This window comes from Nycticebus coucang, chromosome Y (assembly GCF_027406575.1).
Source record: "Nycticebus coucang isolate mNycCou1 chromosome Y, mNycCou1.pri, whole genome shotgun sequence".
NCBI classification, from domain to species: domain Eukaryota; kingdom Metazoa; phylum Chordata; class Mammalia; order Primates; family Lorisidae; genus Nycticebus; species Nycticebus coucang.
The window spans coordinates 19,212,712-19,233,020 of record NC_069805.1 but is presented as its reverse complement, the minus strand read 5'-3'; the positions used below and the strand labels follow the sequence as shown (position 1 = coordinate 19,233,020).

The window sequence follows — 20,309 nt, the reverse complement described above, 5'->3', positions numbered from 1 at the left end:
AAAGAACAAGATAAACGTTCTTCATCAAATTAATGAAGTGAAACCATTCTATTGAACTGACCTTTTCCCAGGAATGGGAGACTGGTTTAATGGGGGTATGAGGAAATGTGCTTAGATCTGTTCTTTTCTGCTTATTCATTCTCATCCTAATTTATAGTCTCTTTTTTTTGAGACAGAGTCTCACTATGTCACCCTTGGTAGAGTGTTGTGGCATAACAGATCACAGCAGCCTCAAAATCTTGGGCTGAAGCAATTCTCTTGCCTCAGTCTCCCAAGTAGCTGGGACTACAGGTGCCCACCACAATGCCTGGCTATTTTTGTTGTTTTTGTTGTCACAGTTGTCATTGTTACCTTAGCCAGCCAGGCTGGGTTCAAACTTGCCAGCCTCAATGTATGTGTCCGGTGCCTTACCCAAGGCAGGTATGGGTGCCACCTCTAATTTATACTATTATATGTCTTATCAAACATCTTATCTTATTACTAAATTGCTAACCTGCTTTCTCTCTCTCTACATTTACCACCTCAGCTCTTAATGTTTGAAACTTCTAGGGAAGTTCCAGACCAGAGAAATGAAGGAGCTAAGGAAATTTCACCCTCAAATATAATTCCTTGGTATATATTTATTAAAAAAAAATGAATTAAAAGGCAATTCATGATCAGAAAGCACTGGCCTCCCCTCTATAAAACCCAAGTACCCTGATTTAAAATCAGAAAAGGCTGCTGGCCTCCTTATCACATGCTAATAGAGCTGGCTCCAGGGTCATTTGAATCTCAATACCTGTCTCTCACATTAGTTTACAAATCAATCTGTTTCCACTCATCTACACTCTCCCGCCATAGCAACCACTTGATACATGTATACTTTCCAGTTTCTCTCCTCTCTTCTTTCTAAAAAGCATCTTTAAAAGTCACTGACCATCACTGAGACTTTGGGTACTCATTCTTATTCTTTCCCCCATTCACGTGGTATTTGGAAATAACCTTTCTCTTACTGTTGCAGAAAGACAAGGCCCAAAGGAGAGAAAGAGCACCCAAACACCACATTTATAAGAGGAAGGGCTTTATTCACCAGCTGGGAGCTTATAGAAGAATTCCAAACAGCCGCCGTGCTCCCTGACTGCCTTGGTCTTTCTCTTTTTATTGACAGTCAAAAAGTTCCACCCCACAGGTACCCTTCTCATTGGCCAGTTTGAATCAAGCGGGAGATGCTATTCCACCCTTACAGAACTACAGGATTTCACAGAACTTAGAAATTTCCAAGTTTCAGGAAGTTAAGTTTATAAATTCCCAAAAGCTGAGTCACCGTGGAGCAGACCCTGCATATGTATCCTGGTGGTCTCCTTGAGAAGACCTGTTCTTCTAGACCTCACCCTTCGCGGCTATCCTCTCTCATTCCCCTCTTTTGAGATTCCAAGATATTTTAATTTGAGGTCTCACTATCAGCTTGTTTCTGCAGGTGCCAATATTAGTTACTTTTCAGCACTGAGGTTTTAGGGACTGTGACTCTTCTTGGGTTCTCTACTCGGGCCTTAATAGTACCATGGTGGTGGGCTAATATATATATGAGTTTTTATGTTTCCCTGTGACATTCCCCCACTTTTCCAAAGTTCAAAGTCCAAAAAGTCCCTTGAGGAGTTTCCTCAAGCTTCAGCTGTGCATTGACCAGCCAGCTCCCAGTATGTGGCTGGAGCATGGCATGTTGATTGTTTCAAAAGTTACCTTTACTTTCCAAGAAGCAGTGAAGCCCTAGTCAGCCAGCTATGATGATTCCAGGTATTTCTTTCACCTTTACTGCTGTGCATGTGGTCAGGATGATGGTGTAAATTTCTTTCTACCTTGGTTTCAGGGGGACCAGGTTCTGATTCCAGACCTAGACTGGGTCCCCTTGATCCTCCAGAGAGAAAGGATGTACAGACAGAAAAGACTAAACAGAACACAGTTAATTATCCCAGTGGAGATTTTCCTTGTTACTCTTTCTAGGGTTTTTATCTATTCAGTTCAGTCTTTTCTAGTTCTTTTAGGAGTTCCTGCTAAATTGCAGAGAATTGGCAGAGACCTCTTTGAACAACACCAGTGGCAAGGCCTGCATCCAATTAAGCTTTGCTTCCTAGCAGAGTTTACCAATTTCTGCTTTTATGGTCCTGTTCATACACTTTATCCTGTATAAGCTTTGAGGCCTATAAATTATTTAAAGCTTTAGCTTATTATTTGCACTAGTTCTGTTATGAAGGCTAGCCCATTATCAACTTTTAAACAGAGTGGTAACTTAAACCATGGGACGATTTCTCCGGGTAATACTTTACTACTTTAGGAGTCCTTTTTATCCCAGTGGGAAAGGCTTTTACCTATTCCAAGTCTGCTAGACCATCGCCAGCCAGTACTTGTTCCCTCTAAACCTGGGCATTTCAGTAAGGTCTACCTGGAAGTCCTTGAAGGGCGTTGCTCCATACGAGTGGATTCCTCGGGATACTGTTAGTCCTTGGCACGCGTTGAACTGGCTGCTGGTGATACACTGTAGACTGACAGTTTTGGCCAGGGATGCCAGGTGGGAGATGTAGAAGTACTGGCCCAGCAACTTTATCAAACACTCTTGTCACCACGGTGGCTCCTAGAATCTGGGGGACTGCTACTTGTCCATCTGGCATCTTTATTCATTGTCCCTCTGCTTCCTGGCTCCCTTCTGCTGCCAAACATTCCCTCTCCTCCCTGGAGTAGATAGAGTGAGTTCCGGGACCCATGGGATGAGGGGAGCCACTTGCGACACCTGGTATGGCTGGGAGGCAGCCCTTTTTGCCTCAGTACTAACCCCAGTGTCCCTTTAGTGATGATGGAAGCATTTCTTTGATGTCCACAACAGTGCATAACTGCCACTTTTTGGGGATTCCATACTGCCTCTCGCGATTGGAGCATTTCTTACTGATACATAATGTCCTTTTTTCCCCAGAATTTAATAGTCCCTTCTCCTTGTACAATGCCCTGCGTACTTGGAGAGTCAGAAAAGCATTCAAATTTTTCCCTTGACTTAGTTCTAAGGCTCCAGTCAAGGCAATGAACTCAGCCTTCTGAGCCAATGTTCCTTGGGGTAGGGGCTTAGTCTCTGTTAAGGTAACCACTGCATACCCAGCCCTCCACTCACCTTGCACCGTCATGTAACTGCTTCCATCTGCATACAAGTCCCAATCTGCATCTGTCCAGGGCTGGTCACGCAAGTCAGGTCTGCTAGAGTACACATTATCTATAACTTCCGTACAGTTATGCTCAGTCTCTCTTTCACTGACTGGAAGGAGCGTGGCTTGTTTCAGAGTGTTGCATTAGAGAGCCAAAAATGTCCCTTAGTGTCCATTAAATTGACCACAGAGTGGGGTACTTTCACTCAGATCCTGTCCTAGAGTCAGCTTGTCAGCTTCTTGCACAAGGAGAGCAGTAGCGGGTAGAGCCCGTAAGCATGGTGACCATCCTTTTACCACTCCATCCAACTGCTTAGAGAGGTAAGCTACAGGCCTTGGCCAGGACCCAACCAGCTGGGTTAACACACCCACAGCCATTTTATCTCTCTGAGACATACAGAGTAAAGGGTTTGGCCAAGTCTGGCAGTCCCAATGCAGGTGCAGCCATCAGCCTCATCTTTAGCTGGGGAGAAGGCACATTCCTGTTCTCCTTCCCACTCCAAGGGCTCTTCCTTGTCTTCTTTAGTTGCGTCATACAAGGGCTTAGCTAAGACAACAATGTTGGGGATTCAAATATGACAGAAGCCGACCGGGCCTAAGAATTTCCAAACCTGCTTTTGGCTCATGGGGCTGAGGAGGCAATTAATGACCTGCCTCCATTTTGTGCCTAGATACCTCTACCCCTGCTTGACAGTAAATCTTAGATAACGTATTTGCTGCCGGCAAATCTGGGCCTTCCATTTGGATACTTTATAGCCACATACCTCTAGATGTCATAAAAGATAGTCCATGCCTTGGGCGCAGCCCTCCTGGGTAGGGTGTCCTGAAAGGAGGTCGTCGACATATTGGAACAGCACACATTCTAATTCCTCAGCTGGGAATTTCTGGAGGTCACAAGCCAGCGCTTCTCCAAAAATCGTGGGTGTTTTGAACCCCTGTGGCAACCTGGTCCATGTGCACTGTTTCCATGTCTGGTCTCTCCCACTGGAAAGAAAACAGCCTCTGGCTTCCCAGAGCCAGCCTTATACTGAAAGATACATCTTTTAAGTCCAGACAAATGGGCCGCTTGGCTTCTGCTGGCAGTAGATTCAACAGAGTATGTCTCATTTTATAAGTTGACAGTACAGACAAGGCTGGGATCTAAATACAGGTGGACCACAGCCTCTTTTTTCTCCTTTTAAACTATTTTTCTCTCTCCAATTTCTCTCTTTACTAAAGGCAAATTATAGTAGAACTAACTTATTTGCCAAAATAAACTGTACCTTCAGTATATGGGGTCTGATTATTTCCATAAAGTGCAGTAAGAATAATTAATTATTAGCCATCTAGGCTCTTCTTTCCTTTAAAATTGGCTTTGCTGGAACCTTTTATAAAGGAATGTCAGGCTGGACTTTTTGAAAGCCTTTCAGAGCCCAAGTTTTATCTGTGCCATTAGATACCTGTATGTATTGGGTAAATCCCTCTTCTCTTGAGGTCCCCAAGCACATTTCGTTTCCTGGACCCATCAGCAAGCGACCTTCATTACTTACCAGAGATCAGGAAATGTTACTGATGGGTATCTGGCCAGTTTTCCAAAGGGCTTTTTTTATTGGCCTTATAAAGTCAACCTTAATTCTTTAATGCAGTCTGGACACCTCTGGAAATGCTATTCCAGCCAAAGCCTTGGTAAAATAATGAGTGCCTTCATCATGTCATATAGAACAAAACAGATTCTTATTGAACTTATGAAAATAACTGTATTGTCAGAAATTAAGAATACATACAAATGGCTTGCAAATTCCGGAGAAAACAAGGAGAGAGAAAAATACATGTTTCAAACTCTGCTCATAAGTACACACATTGCTTGAAAAACTACAAATAGCTCAAAAGACAGAAAATTATTTCTTGACTTCTGGAAAACAGAACACAGAAAGAATCAACAATATTTTGACCAAAAAGCCATTACAAACTAGCCCAGATCCGCTTAACCGATTTCTATTCTGTTGAGTTAGGTTAGCAATACTCATAGACATGTTAACTTTCCAATGAACGTTCTAAAAATCTGCTTTTTAGTCTGGCGGTATTCAATTTCCAAAGACATCAGGAATTTGAATTTGAGAGAATTTGTCAGCCTCTCTTAATATTTTTTTTTTTCTTTTTAGGATAAACTTTGGACTCAGCCAGTTACATAAAAAATACTTTCTTTTTTAGATGAATTAAAATTATTACCAACAATATATGTTAGGACAGACCAATGTCTTATACATTAGGACAGACCAATGCTTTATAATATTGGAACATATATATAACCATAACCTACATAAAATTAATCACCATTTCATATTTGACAATGTTTCCTATATATTTTGAATAAATCAAATAAGTTTAATTTGTTTTCCCATGACTTTCAGTGGTCTTAATATTTCAAGAAGACTAAATTTAAAGTTGTGTTTTTTTTTTTGCTGTTGGCCTTGGCCAAGTTTGAACCCACCAGTCTCAGTGCATGTGGCCAGCGTTGCAACCACTGCCCTGTGGGCTCCAAGCCCCAGATTTAGAGTTTTTATTTTGAAAGTTTTGTCAAATATCAAAGGCCTAAAACATTTGTTTAAAGAAAATTACAAGCCAAAAGATTTTAAAGGAAATAAATAGTCAACTGGATCATATGTAAACTCTTTCACAAATTCTCTTTTATGAGCTTCATTTAACCTACACAGACCATTTACAAACATTCTAAACTTTCTTTAACTTTTTCCCTGCCTTTCACTTTCTTATACAACCATTCTGTTTTCAGTGCAAATTTTATCACACAAGATTCTTTCTTTACACAATGCCATTCTCCTTTCTGTTTAATTTCTCTTACTCAAAAACTCACTTCCCACAAAACAGGATCCCAGTTTACCATGAAGTCACCCATTCACTCGGCCAAACTGATAACTAGAAGGTTTAAAAGGCAAGAATCTTATTCTTTGACAAAGATTCAGTTTCCACAACAATTTAAACAACCAAATTATTACATTTTACAAATGAGAGACATTTTATGAGATATAAGATTGATACAGGATTTTCCCACTCAGTGCTGGAAAGGGAACCCCCACTTTTCAGGCTCAGGTGAGCTTAGACATCAGACTCCCATCTCCAGGCACAAACCCTCCGAGCCCCAGCAAGGTCATAAACAAAGGAGCCGAAATCTTTTGGAAGGCTCCACCCTAAGGAGCACACACCTTAATCCCCTCTCCAGACAAAAACTGCAACAAAGACCTAATAACCTTGTCCAGGGTGAGGCGCTGCATTGATTCATTTGATAGAACACCCTTTCAGTTTGTAAAGTTATTTTTCCATCTACCAAGTCCTGGACAAAATATCTCTCAGAGATAATTATTTACCCCTAGAAAAAGGACTTATGCAGGGAACCTCCAATCTGGGCCTCCTCCCCACTTCCAGAGGCTGTTCACCTTGGAAACCTGTTGCTTATATGGATACAGCCTCATTCAGCATGAAATTTACACTCTCTTCCCCATATTTCCAAGGGCCATCCAGAGCTCACTGGACTGCCTAAACCACAACACTTTTCAAGGCACAACCCCTCTGCCAATAGCTCTGGCACTCTCCACTCTCACTGCGTGCCCCTCAGTCCAACAAAATGCCATTTTATCACTGATCTGTGGCCCGCTGGCACAATTCTCAAATTACTGAGACCAAACACTCACTGAAGAAATTCCGGTAACAAAACTACAACAACATTCTTTCTAATGTCTTTTCATACCCGCCCCCCCCCCAAGTCCCACATGGCCAAGTCAGGAAGATTGTTCAAGTCACCACCAAAGACAGAAAGCAGAAAACCTGGAACTTCCAGTTTCTCTCATAATAGCCAGGAGGCAAAGTTGGAGCAGGAAAGAAAGGCACACTCACACATTTGTTTCACCCCATGAATGGAGGGGGGGTGAACCCCACCTATTGTTACCCATCTCGGTCGTTCTCAAAGCACTCACATGCACACAATTCCAACCCAATTCTTTTTTCTTTTATTAAATCATAGCTGTGTACATCAATATAATCATGGGGCATCATTCACTAGCTTCACAGACCATTTACCAAGTTTCACATATACCCTTGTAAGATGCACCGCTGGTGTAATCCCACCAATACCCTTCCCTCTACCCCCCTCTCCCCTCCCTCCTCCCTCCTCTCCCTATCCTCCTTCCCCCTATTCTTAGGTTGTAACTGGGTTATAGCTTTCATGTGAAAACCCTAAATTAGTTTCATAGTAGGGCTGAGTACATTGAGTACTTTTTCTTCCATTCTTGAGATACTTTACTAAGAAGAATATGTTCTAGCTCCACCCATGTAAACATGAAAGAGGTAAAGTCTCCATCTTTCTTTAAGGCTCCATAATATTCCATGGTGTACATATACCACAATTTATTAATCCACTCGTGGATCGATGGGTTACTTGGGCTTCTTCCATGACTTAGCAAATATGAATTGGGCTGCAATAAACATTCTGGTACAAATATCTTTGTTATGATGTGATTTTTGGTCTTCTGGGTATATGCCCAGTAGAGGGATTACAGGATCGAATGGCAGATCTATTTTTAGATCTCTAAGTGTTCTCCATATCTCTTTCCAAAAGGAATGTATTAATTTGCATTCCCACCAGCAGTGCAAAAATATTCCCTTTTCTCCGCATCGGCGCCAACATCTCTGGTCTTGGGATTTTGTGATATAGGCTAGTCTCACTGGAGTTAGATGGTATCTCAAAGTAGTTTTGATTTGCATTTCTCTGATGATTAAATATGATGAGCATTTTTTCATATGTCTGAAGGCCGCGCGCCTGTCTTCTTCAGAGAAGTTTCTCTTCAAATCCCTTGCCCAGCCTGCGATGGGATCCCTTGTTCTATTCTTGATAATGTGTTTGAGTTCTCTGTGGATTCTGGTTGTTAAATCTTTGTCGGAGACATAACCTGCAAATATCTTCTCCCATTCTGAGGGCTGTTTGCTTGCCTTACTTACTGTGTTCTTGGCTGTGCAGAAGCTTTTTTGTTTGATCAAGTCCCAGTAGTGTATTTTTGAAGCTGCTTCAATTGCCCGGGGGGTCCTCCTCATAAAATACTCACCCAGACCTATATCTTCAAGGGTTTTCCCTGCACTCTCCTCTAGTATCTTTATAGTTTCATGTCTTAAGTTTAAATCTTTGATCCAGTGAGAGTCTATCTTAGTTAATGGTGAAAGGTGTGGGTCCAGTTTCAGTCTTCTACAGGTTGCCAGCCAGTTCACCCAGCACCATTTGTTAAATAGGAAACCTTTTCCCCACTGAATATTTTTAATTGGCTTGTCAAAGATTAAATAACGGTAAGTAGCTGGGTTCATCTCTTGGTTCTCTGTTTTTTTCCAGACATCTACTTCTTTGTTTTTGTGCCAATACCATGCTGTTTTGATCACTATTGATTTGTAGTGTAGTCTGAGGTCTGGTAGCGTAATTCCTCCTGCTTTGTTTTTATTTCTGAGTAATGTCTTGGCTATTCGAGGTTTTTTCTGATTCCATATAAAACGAAGTATTGTTTTTTCCAGATATTTAAAGTATGACAGTAGAGCTTTAATAGGGATTGCATTGAAATTTTATGTTCCTTTGGGAAGTATGGACATTTTAACTATGTTGATTCTTCCCAGCCGTGAGCATGGTATGTTTTTCCATTTGTTAATATTTTCAGCTATTTCTTTTCTTAGAGTTTCATAGTTCTCTTTATAGAGATCTTTCACATCCTTTGTTAGATAAATTCCCAAATATTTCATCTTCTTTGGGACTACTGTGAATGGGATAGAGTCCTTAACTGTTTTTTCAACTTGACTATTGTTGGTATGTATAAAGGCTACCGATTTATGAATGTTGATTTTGAAGCCTGAGACGCTGCTATATTCCTTGATCACTTCTAAGAGTTTTGTAGTAGAGTCCCTAGTGTTTTCCAGATATACTATCATATCATCTGCGAAGAGCGAAAGTTTGATCTCTTCTGACCCTATATGGATACCCTTGATCGCCTTTTCTTCCCTAATTGTGGTGGCTAAAACTTCCATTACAATGTTTAAAAGCAATGGACACAATGGGCAGCCTTGTCTGATTCCTGATCTGAGTGGAAATGATTCCAATTTACCTGCATTCAATATGATATTGGCTGTGGGTTTGCTGTAGATGGTCTCTCAGTTTAAGAAATGTCCCTTCTACACAGATTTTCTTAAGTGTTCTGGTCATGAAGGGATGCTGGATATTATCAAAAGCTTTTTCTGCATCGATTGAGAGAATCATATGGTCTTTGTTTTTTAATTTATTTATGTGCTGGATTACATTTATAGATTTACGTATATTGAACCAGGCTTGAGACCCTGGGATAAAACCAACTTGGTCATGATGTATAATTTGTTTGATGTGTTGTTGGATTCTGTTTGTTAGGATCTTGTTGAATATTTTTGCATCCATATTCATTAGTGATATCGGTCTGTAATTTTCTTTTCTTGTTGGGTCTTTTCCTGGTTTGGGGATCAGGGTGATGTTTCCTTCATAGAACGTGTTAGGTAGTCTTCCTTCTTTTTCTACGTTTTGGAAGAGGTTGAGTAATATAGGTACTAATTCCTCTTTAAAAGTTTGGTAGAATTCTGACATGAAACCATCTGGCCCCGGGCTTGTCTTTTTAGGGAGGTTTTGTGTGGTTGATACTATTTCCGAACTTGATATGGGCCTGTTCAACATTTCCACTTGATTCTGGCTAAGTCTTGGAATGTGACGTGTTTACAAGTATCGGTCAGTCTCCTTCAGATTTTCATGTTTCTGAGAATACAGTTTCTTGCAATATTCATTAGGGATTTTTTTTGATTTCTAAGGAGTCTGTTTCATCTTTGCTGTTTCTGATTGATGAAATTAGAGATTTTACTCTTTTTTTTCCTGATTAGGTTGGCCAAAGGTTTATCTATTTTATTGACCTTTTCGAAAAACCAGCTTTTTGAATTATTTATCTGTTGTATCATCCTTTTGTTTTCAATTTCATTTAATTCTGCTCTAATTTTGGTTATTTCTTTTCTTCTACTGGGTTTGGGGTTGGAATGTTCTTCCTTTTCCAGTTACTTGAGATGTCCCATTAAGTTGCCTCTCTTTCTGTTCTCTTGAGGAAGGCTTGCAGTGCTATAAATTTCCATCTTAGAACTGCTTTTGCGGTGTCCCGGAGGTTCTGATAGTTCGTGTCTTCATCGTTGTTTCGTTCCAAAAAATTGGCGATTACTTTCATTTTTTTTTTTTTTTTTTTGTAGAGACAGAGTCTCACTTTATGGCCCTCCATAGAGTGCCGTGGCTTCACACAGCTCACAGCAACCTCCAACTTCTGGGCTTAAGCGATTCCCTTGCCTCAGCCTCCCGAGTAGGTGGGACTACAGGCGCCGGCCACAACGCCCGGCTATTTTTTGGTTGCAGTTTGGCCAGGGCCGGGTTTGAACCCGCCACCCTCATTATATGGGGCCGGCGTCCTACCGACTGAGCCACAGGCGCTGCCCGGCGATTTCTTTCTTAATCTCATCTCTGATCCAGCTATCATTCAACATAAGGCTATTTAACTTCCATGTTTTTGTATCAGTATGCAGATTCCTGTTGTTACTCAGCTCAAGTTTTATTCCATGGTGGTCCGAGAAGAAGCATGGAATAATTTCTATTCCTTTAAATTACTGAGGTTAGACTTGTGACCTAAGATGTGATTGATTTTGGAGTAAGTTCCATGGGCTGATGAGAAGTATGCGTATTCAGTTTTGTTGGGATGAAATGTTTTGTAGATGTCTGCTAAATCCAAATGTTGGATGGTTAGGTTTAAATCTAAGATTTCTTTGCTCAGCTTCTTGTTGGAGGATCAATCCAACACTGCCAAAGAAGTGTTGAAATCTCTGACTATTTTGGAGCTGGAGGAAATAAAGTTGCTCATGTCTGTTAGATTTTCTCTTATAAATTGAGATGCATTCTGGTTGGGTGCATAGATATTAATAATTGATATCTCATCATATTGAGTATTACCCTTAACAAATATGAAGTGACCATTCTTGTCCTTCCTTACTTTTGTTGATTTAAAGCCTATTGTATCTGCAAATAAAATTGCAACACCTGCTTTTTTCTGATTACCATTTGCCTGAAATATGGATGATCATCCTTTCACCCTGAGTCTGTATTTGTCTTTTAGGTTAAGATGTGACTGTTGTATGCAACAAATATCTGGCCTGAGTTTTTGTATCCAGTCAGCTAACTATGCCTCTTTAGAGGACAGTTTAAGCTGTTCACATTAATGGAGAATATTGATAAGTCTGGTGAAGTTTTGGGTATCGAGTTTTTCAAAAGTCCAGTGGGCACTTTTAATCCTTTTGCCAGTGTGGAAATTGGAGTTTGATCCGAAGTTTCTGAGTGAGTTTACTTTTGTGGTATAGGATTGGGTTAGGCATTATGGAAGATAGGTCTGAGAATATCGTGAAGAGCTGGTTTTGTTATGGCAAATTTCTTCAACATATGACTGTCATTCAAGTATTTAATTTCTCCGTCATAAATGAAACTCAGTTTAGCTGGATACAAGATCCGGGATTGAAAGTTATTTTGCTTTAGGAGATTAAAAGTCAGTGACCACCTTCTTCTGGCTTAAAAAGTTTCAGCAGAGAGATCTGCAGTCATTCTAATACTCTTCCCTTTCAAGGTAATGGTTTTCTTTCTCCTGGCAGCTTTGAGGATTTTCTCCTTCATATTAACTTTAGTGAAGTTAATTATGATACGCTTGGGGGATGTCTTATTGGAGTTGAGTCATGCTGGGGTTCCGAAGCTGTCTCCTATCTGAATTTCAGAATCTCTTGGTATGTCTGGAAAATTCTCTTTCATAATTTCATGCAGAAGGGCCTCTGTGCCCAGCGAGGCCACTTCATCTGTTTCTGGAACTCCAAATTTCGGATATTCACTTTCTTTGAATTATCCCAGAGCTCTCGGAGAGAATGATCCATTTTTGCTCTCCATTTCTCTTCCTCTTTGAGAGTTTGGGAGCGTATAAAGGCTTTATCTTTAATGTCAGAAATTTTTTTTTCTGCTTGCTCCATTCTGTTGCTGAGGGATTCTACTGTATTTTTCATATCTTTGAGGGCTGCAAATTATTGCTTCAGTGTGTCTAAGTCTTTGGTGGTTTTGTCTTAAAATCTTGAGACAACTTTTGATTTTCTCCTCGAATTCCCAATTCCACTTTGTTAATCTTGTCTGCAATCCAAATTCTGAATTCGATTTCTGACATCTCAGCCAGTTGTTTATGAATAGGATCTTCAATTACATCTGCCATATCTTTCCTTGGGGGGGGGGGTTTGATCTATTCTGGTTATTCATGTTACCAGAGTTTTTCTGCTGATTCCGCCCCATGGTTGTTTTACTCCCTTTGATTTTTTCCCCCTGGGGCTTTGTTGAGGGCCTGTACAGTGTTGTGGCCTGAGAAACTGAGACCCTGTCTGGTGTGGTGGGGCTAACTGGTTCTGTCTTGTTTTCAGTTGGTTTCTGTTCCACCCTAGTGAAACAGATACTCTAGATTGAAGTCTCAGCTGTGGAGAAATATCAGCAATTAAGTCACCCCACCCCCCCCCACCAGCAAACAATTGGAAAAGGAAAGTCAAACCTTCCTACCACGGTGCACCCAGGGCGCCACCTGATTTGTCCTCAGGCGATTGGTTCAGTTCAAAAAGTCCAAATCAGTTCTCTCAGTCTGCACCTGTCTCGGGTGAGAGTTTAAGAGGTCTGTGGGAACTGGATCACAGGGGTCTGGTGACTACTCTGGTGTGGCTTGCTCCAGTGCTGCGTGGACTCAGGAGGAGCCACCCAGCCAATAGATCAGTCTGGGAAGGTTGATGCCTCCTTCCCCACCTTGCACCGCTGTCACACCCAGTCACTGATAGCCCTGCAGTTGGCTGACCCAATTGCCTGTAGTGAATCGGTACTCCAGGAGTTTGTACCTGCCTGAATCACAAGGAAGTCTGCCAGGCCACTGTGTTCTGCTTCTCTCTAGCAGAAGGAGGTGAGGCCTGACAACCTCGGGCGCTTGATGAAGGTTGGGGGCTTTTCACTCAGGTCCAGACTCGCCCCTGATTAATGTTACTGACAGAACAGAATAGAACAACTCTGCGGTTCCCCTGCAGAAGAGAAGCTGAATTGAGTTCCAAATTAGTTTGTCTTTGCTCTTGTATTGTCTATAGGCTGATGATCCCCTGAGGTCCAGGTGCATCTTAGGTTTAGTATAGCAGACCTCTGGGTCAGCCCCACCCTGGGAGTTTCCCCCGTTTGCAAGTTGGAGTTGCCTAAGGCAAATCCTATACTCACAGTCTCTGGTTGCCCAGGGAGACAGGGGGTGTGGCTTCAGAATATTTGGTAGTGAACCATATTGCTAGCAAAAGAGGGCTGCTGCTTTATGGCTCAGGCAACTGCTGCTCCCGTGTAGCTCCCTTCCGGCCAACCATCCTCTCTCTGCTCCTGTACCCCAGAGTCTGCACTGACCAGCTGCAGCCCAGCACTGTCTACACCCCTTGAGCAATCGCCTAAGAGTCTGAACCCCTGGGGGACAGGCCTCTAGACCTTGGAGGGAGAGCAGAGGGGAGCACGCAGAACGCTGGGAGCCTGGGGTTGCGGGCAGAGAACACACACAGCTTTACACAGTTTTATGCCTGGCCGTATTGTCACCAGAAGACAGCTGTCACACTGTGCCTCAGGGAACTGCCACTCTGGTGCAGTACCCTCTCTGCTGACCAGGACTGGTCTCCAGACCTCACTGTGAGTGAAGGGGACTGCTGGGAGTTCAGAATTCCAGGTAGATACTATATACAGTTTATACAGTTTTATGCCTGGCAGGAGGACGCCGTGACACCCTAGTAGGGGAGGTAGGTCAAGTTTTTAGAGGGTCTCTCCCGTGGCGTATAGTGGGAGGACCTTTGAACTCTTCCCCATTGTTTGTGGGGCTCTCTGAGCCGTTCTCATGGGGGAGGGGACTCCCATCTGCTTGGGGATGGATTTTGTACCTTTTGTTTGTATCCTTGTGGTCGCAGCTCGCCTCAGTGGGGTTGATGTGCGTTCTTCAACCTTCTCTCTTAGTGCAGCTCAAATCCACCAGGTTACTTGCTGAATTTTTGTCCTTAAACTCTCCTACTGGACGGGAGCCTCTGTGGAAAGCTGGCTTCAGTCAGCCATCTTGTCTCCTCCCCCCCTCCAACCCAATTCTTCACCTGGACAGCTTCGATTTCCCACTCAAGCTGCTACTTAGCCATAGGAGGCAAACCAACACTCCCCTAGGCCCTGTGAAGGGAGGTCCAACTCCACCCTCGAAGTTCTTTCAGTCACACCACATCCACACACTCTCACATACCTCTCAACAGACCTGTCAACAATCTAATGCCCAAGGAGTTGATCAGGCTCCTTTTCCACTAAAACTGTAATGGGACCTCCAGATCAATCATACCTTGCCTTACACTTCTCCCTGTGTAAGTACCCGTTCCCGCATGTCAGTTCCTCCTGGTGTTTGACTCCTTGAAGACCTGCCAATGGGGTCCTTTCTCAGCCTAGTTAATGCGTCTACACAGGGAGGCCAAACTGCCTCCCTGGAGTGCTCATTGGTTCACGTCACCCAGGCTGATCAGGGGCCCCCACGTGGGTGTCCAAAGGATTGGCAGCAACTACCAGGTGCGTGTTCTCTCCGGGGGGATCTTACTTCCCGGTCAGGGAACCAAAAATGTTGCAGGAAGACAAGGCCCAACAGAGAGAAGGAGCACCCAAACACCACATTTATAAGAGGAAGGGCTTTATTCACCAGCTGGGAGCTTACGGCATAGAAGAATTTCAAATGGCTGTGCTCCCCGACTGCCTTGGTCTTTCTCTTTTTATTGACAGTCAAAAAGTTCCACCCCACAGGTACCCTTGTCATTGGCTAGTTTGAATCAAGCGGGGGATGCTATTCCCACCCCTACAGAACTACAGGATTTCACAGAACTTAGAAATTTCCAAGTTTCAGGAAGTTAAGTTTACAAATTTCCAAGAGCTGAGTCACCACGGAGAGGACCCTGCATGTGTATCTTTGTGGTCTCCTTGAGAAGACCTGTTCTTGTAGACCTCACCCTTCTTGGCTATCCTCTCTCATTATTAATCTACCATAATTGTGAGTTGATCTTTCAGGGAACCAGATCAAGGGAAAAGGACAGGTTTTGCTATGACCCCTACAATACAGATTAGTAGAATAGATAAAAAACACAACCCTAATATCCAATGTCTCCAAGAAAACCATTTAACTCATAAAGATTCTCATAAACTCAAGGTTAAAGCATGAGAAAAAAATATCCCATGCTATGGAAATCAAAAGTGAGCAGGAGGCCCGGTGTGATAGCTCACACCTGTAATCTTAACATTCTGGGAGGCCAAAGCAGGTGGACTACTTGAGCTCAGGGCTTTGAAACCAGCCTGAGCAAAAGTGAGACCCTGTCTATAAAGAAATAAAACAAATGGCCAGGAATTGTGGTGGGTGCCGGTAATCCCAGCTACTCAGGGGGCTGAGTCAGGAGGATTTCTCAAGTGCAAAAGTTTGAGGTTGCTAATGCTATAATGCCATGGCACCTACCCAGGGTGATAGAGTGAGACTTTGTCTCAAAAAAAAAAAAAAAGTGAGCAGGAGTAGCTACTCTTAGATCAGATAAAACAGATTTGAAATCAATAACTGAATAACTGTAAAAAAAAGAAAAAGACAAAGATAGCCATTATATAATGATATAGGGATCAATTCAACAATTAGATCTAACAATCCTAAATATACATGCACCTAACACCAGAGTCCCAGATTCATAAAAGAAATACCACTTGATCTAAGAAAAGAAACAAACAACATATTAATAGTGGGGCACTTCAACACTCCAATGACAAAACTGGACAGCAAAGAAACACTGAATAAGACAGGACTCTAGAACAAGTGTACTTAACAGACATTTACAGAATATTTTACTCCCAAAGTATAGATTTATATTCTTCTCATAAGAACACGGGACATCATTATCCAAGATAGATCATATGTTAGGCCACTAAACAAGTATCAAAAAATTGATAAAAATCAAAATAATACTATGAATTGTCTCAGACTACAGTGGAATAAAACTAGAAATCAATTCTAAAAGAAATTTTCAAAACCATACAAATACATGCAAATTAAAAGGCATAATACTAAGTTAACTTTGAGATCAACAATGAAATGAAGGTGCAAAATTTAAAAAACATTTTTTAAATTAAAAGACATAATCATATCATTGTATACAGTTATGATTTAATAAAAAAATTAAAAAAAAAAAGACGAACTAACAAAATCTCTGGGGTAAGTTAAAAGCAGAGCTAAGAGAGAAGTTTATAGCACTAAATACTTCCGATTAAAACACAGAAATATCATAGGCTTGATGCCTGTAGCTCAACGGCTAGAGTGCCAGCCACATACACCAAAGCTGGCAGGTTTGAATCCAGCCAGGCCTGCCAAACAACAATGACAACTGCAACAAAAAAACAGTGGCCATTGTGGTGGTTGCCTGTAGTCCCAACTACTTTGGAGGCTGAGGCAAGATAATCTCTTAAACCCAAGTGTTTGAGGTTGCTGTGAGCTGTGATGCCACAGCACTCTACCCAGGGTGAGAGCCTGCGACTCTGTCTCCCCCAAAAATAAATAAATAAAAGACAGAAATATCACAAATTAATAACCTAATGTCACACATTGAGGTTCTAGAAAAATAAAAACAAACCAAACCCCAAGCTGGTAGAAGACAAGAAATAACAAAAAATCAGAGGAGAACTAAATAAAATTGAAACAAAAAAGAACAATATAAAGGATCAAGAAAACAAAAATTTGATTCTTTGAAAAGACAAATAAAACTGATATACCACACAAAAAAAATAAAAAGAAAAGAAAAGAATTGATAGACCACTGGGTAGATTAACTGAGAAAAGAAGAAAATGATTGAAATAAGGTCAATCAGAAATGTAAAAGGAGACATTATATCATGATATCATAGAAATGCAAAAGATCTTCTGAGACTACTATGAACACCTCTGTGAACACAATCTAAAAATTCTAGAGGAAACGAAAGATGGCGGTGACTGGTTCAGTTTGCTTCAGGATCCACAGCAGGCTCTACCTGTCATTGAAGGGTCAACGTGCAGGACTTTGTGAACGAATATCAAGTTTCAGATTTTATTCTGGAAGTACAACCCTCCCAAAAGTTGAAGGAACTGATGTAACAAGGATTGAAGAAGTGGTTATTCCAAGAAAGAAATCTTGGGATAAAGTGGCCGTTCTTCAGGCACTTGCTTCCACAGTAAACAGGGACACCACAGCTGCACCTTATGCATTTCAAGATGATCCCTACCTTATTCCAGCATCTTCTGTGGAATCTCGTTCATTTTTACTGGCAAAGAAGTCTGGGGAGAATGCAGCAAAGTTTATTATTAATTCACATCCCAAATATTTTCAAAAGGACATAGCTGAACCACATATACCGTGTTTAATGCCTGAGTGCTTTGAACCTCAGATCGAAGAAGTAAGTGAAGCTGCCCTAAAGGAACGAATCAAGCTCAAAAAAGTCAAATCCTCTGTGGACCTGTTTGATCAGCTTTTGCAAGCAGGAACCACTGTGTCTCTTGAAACAACAAATAATCTCTTGGATTTACTGTGTTACTATGGTGACCACGAGCCCTCCACTGATTATCCTTTTCAGCAAACTGAACCGTCAGAGGAATTGGAAGAGGAAAGTAACAAGAAATTTAGGAAGAAGGCTGGTCATCAGATTGGAGCTACATGGAGCGCAAAAAACAATGCTGAATCTTTACATTGATGCCAGAGGAAAATTCACATTCCTACTGCACAGTGATCCGAGGGATGGTGAAACATCGAGCTTATGAGCCGGCACTAAACTTGTACACTGAATTATTAAACAACAGACTCCATGCTGATGTATACACATTCAGTGCATTGATTGAAGCAACAATGTTGGGGCTGAATGCGGGTTTTGAGGAAAAATGGAATAAAACACTGGAGCTACTGAAACAAATGGTTGCACAGAAGGTGAAACCAAATCTACAGACTTTTAATACCATTTTGAAATGTCTCCGAAGATTTCATGTACTTGCAAGATTGCCAGCAATACAGACCTTACGAGAAATGAAAGCCATTGGAATAGAACCCTCGCTTGCAACATATCACCATATTATTCAGCTATTTTACCAACATGAAAACATTTCAAAAGGATCATCCCTGATCATCTATGATATAATGAATGAATTAATGGGAAACAAATTTTCTCCAAAGGATCTGGTTGATGGTATGTTTTTTCAGTCAGCCATGAGAGTTTGCTCATCTCTCAGAGATCTGGAACTTGCTTACCAAGTACATGGCCTTTTAAACACTGGAGATAACCGGAAATTTATGGGACCTGATTATCGCCGTCATTTCTATTATTCCAAGTTCTTCACTTTAATTTGTCTAATGGAACAAATTGATGTCACCTTGAAGTGGTATAAGGACCTGATACCTTCAGTTTTCTTTCCCCACTCCCAAACATTGCTAGATCTTCTCCAAGCATTGGATGTGGCCAATCAGCTAAAAGTGATTCCTCGGATTTGGAAAGATAGTAAAGAATGTGGTCATACTTTCCACAATGACCTGAACGAAGAGATTCTGATTCTTATGGCAAGGGATAAGCATCCACCAGAGCTTCTGGAGGAGTTTGCTGACTGTGCCGCTGACATCAAATCTGCTTATGAAAGCCAAGATGGCAGACAGACTGCTCCAGATTGGCCAGCCATCCCTCTCAACTGTATAGCTGTCCTCTTTTTAAGGGCTGGGAGAACCCATGAAGCATGGAAAATGTTGGGGCTTTTCAGGAAGCATAATAAGATCCCTAGAAATGAGTTGCTGAATGAGTTCATGGACAGTGCAAAAGTGTCCAATAGCCCTGCCCAGGCCATTGAAGTGGTAAAACTGGCGAGTGCTTTCAGCTTACCTATTTGCGAGAGCCTTTTCCAGAGAGTAATGACTGACTTTGCCATCAGCCAGGAACAAAAGGAAGCCCTAGAAAACCTAACTGCATGGACCAGTGACAGTGATAGTGACAGCAGCAGTGACAGCGACAGTGACATCAATGAAGGCAAATGAAAGTGGGATATTCAGTAGTAATGATGACATCACCGTAGCTGCTGGACTCACACTTGAAAACAGATACTAATATTTAACAATGTTTCAAAGAAATAGAGGATGCAGATTTGGTGAATTTTGGTACTGTGAAACACTGGACAGATGCTACGTTATAATTTGCTACTAGCCAAACCACCTATTAACTGTAGCATTCCAGGCTTACCATGTAAGCTGCAGCTCTTGTGGTCAGGATAAGATCTGTATATCTGAAGTGCTGGTAGGCTGACCTCACAGTACCCTCTCCCTGCTACTGGACTAAAGCTTTTGTTGGCGTGATGTGTTGCTAAGATGTTGATCCTTTCTTCTTAAGAGACAGTGTCTAATTACATCACAAGTACTGTTGGGTCAGTAGTATCCCAATTTTGGGAATATTTATATGTGAAAAATTATACATCTTATAACTGATTAAACAGGATAATGGCAGTTGAGACTGCACAAGTGATTAATGTAAAAAAAATAAATAAATAAAAAATAAAAATTCTAGAGAAAATGAATAAATTCCTGCAATCACACAACCTCCCAAGCTGAGTTGGAGAAAAATAGAAATTCTAAACATACCAACAAGTAGTGAGAATAAATTAGCAATAAAACATATGCTTCCTCCTCAAAAAGCCAAAAACCAGATCATAGTGATTCTTACCAGACATACAAAGAAGAACTGGTACCTGTCCTACTGAGACTGTTACATAAGATTAGAAACAGGAAATCCTCTCTAATTCATTTAATGAAGTCAATACCAACCTAATACCAAAGCCAGGAATGAATACAACAACAACAAAAAGATAACTACAGGCCTGATTAACATCTATCCAAAAACAATCAAGAAAACACTAGCAAAAAAACCCAAGATCACATGAAAAGTATAGTTTACCATGACAAGTGAATTTCCTCCCAGGGATACAAAGATGGATTAACATATGCAAAT

The 20,309-nt window shown here is 41.4% G+C and overlaps 1 pseudogene across 1 annotated transcript; it reads left to right on the top strand.

Annotated features, from left to right (window-relative positions):
• The first annotated feature begins 17,282 nt into the window (after positions 1-17,282).
• On the top strand, positions 17,283-19,828 carry LOC128579022 (pentatricopeptide repeat domain-containing protein 3, mitochondrial-like; annotated as a pseudogene). The gene has a single exon (XR_008378033.1). The product of XR_008378033.1 is annotated as a pentatricopeptide repeat domain-containing protein 3, mitochondrial-like (transcript).
• The last annotated feature ends 481 nt before the right edge of the window (positions 19,829-20,309 follow it).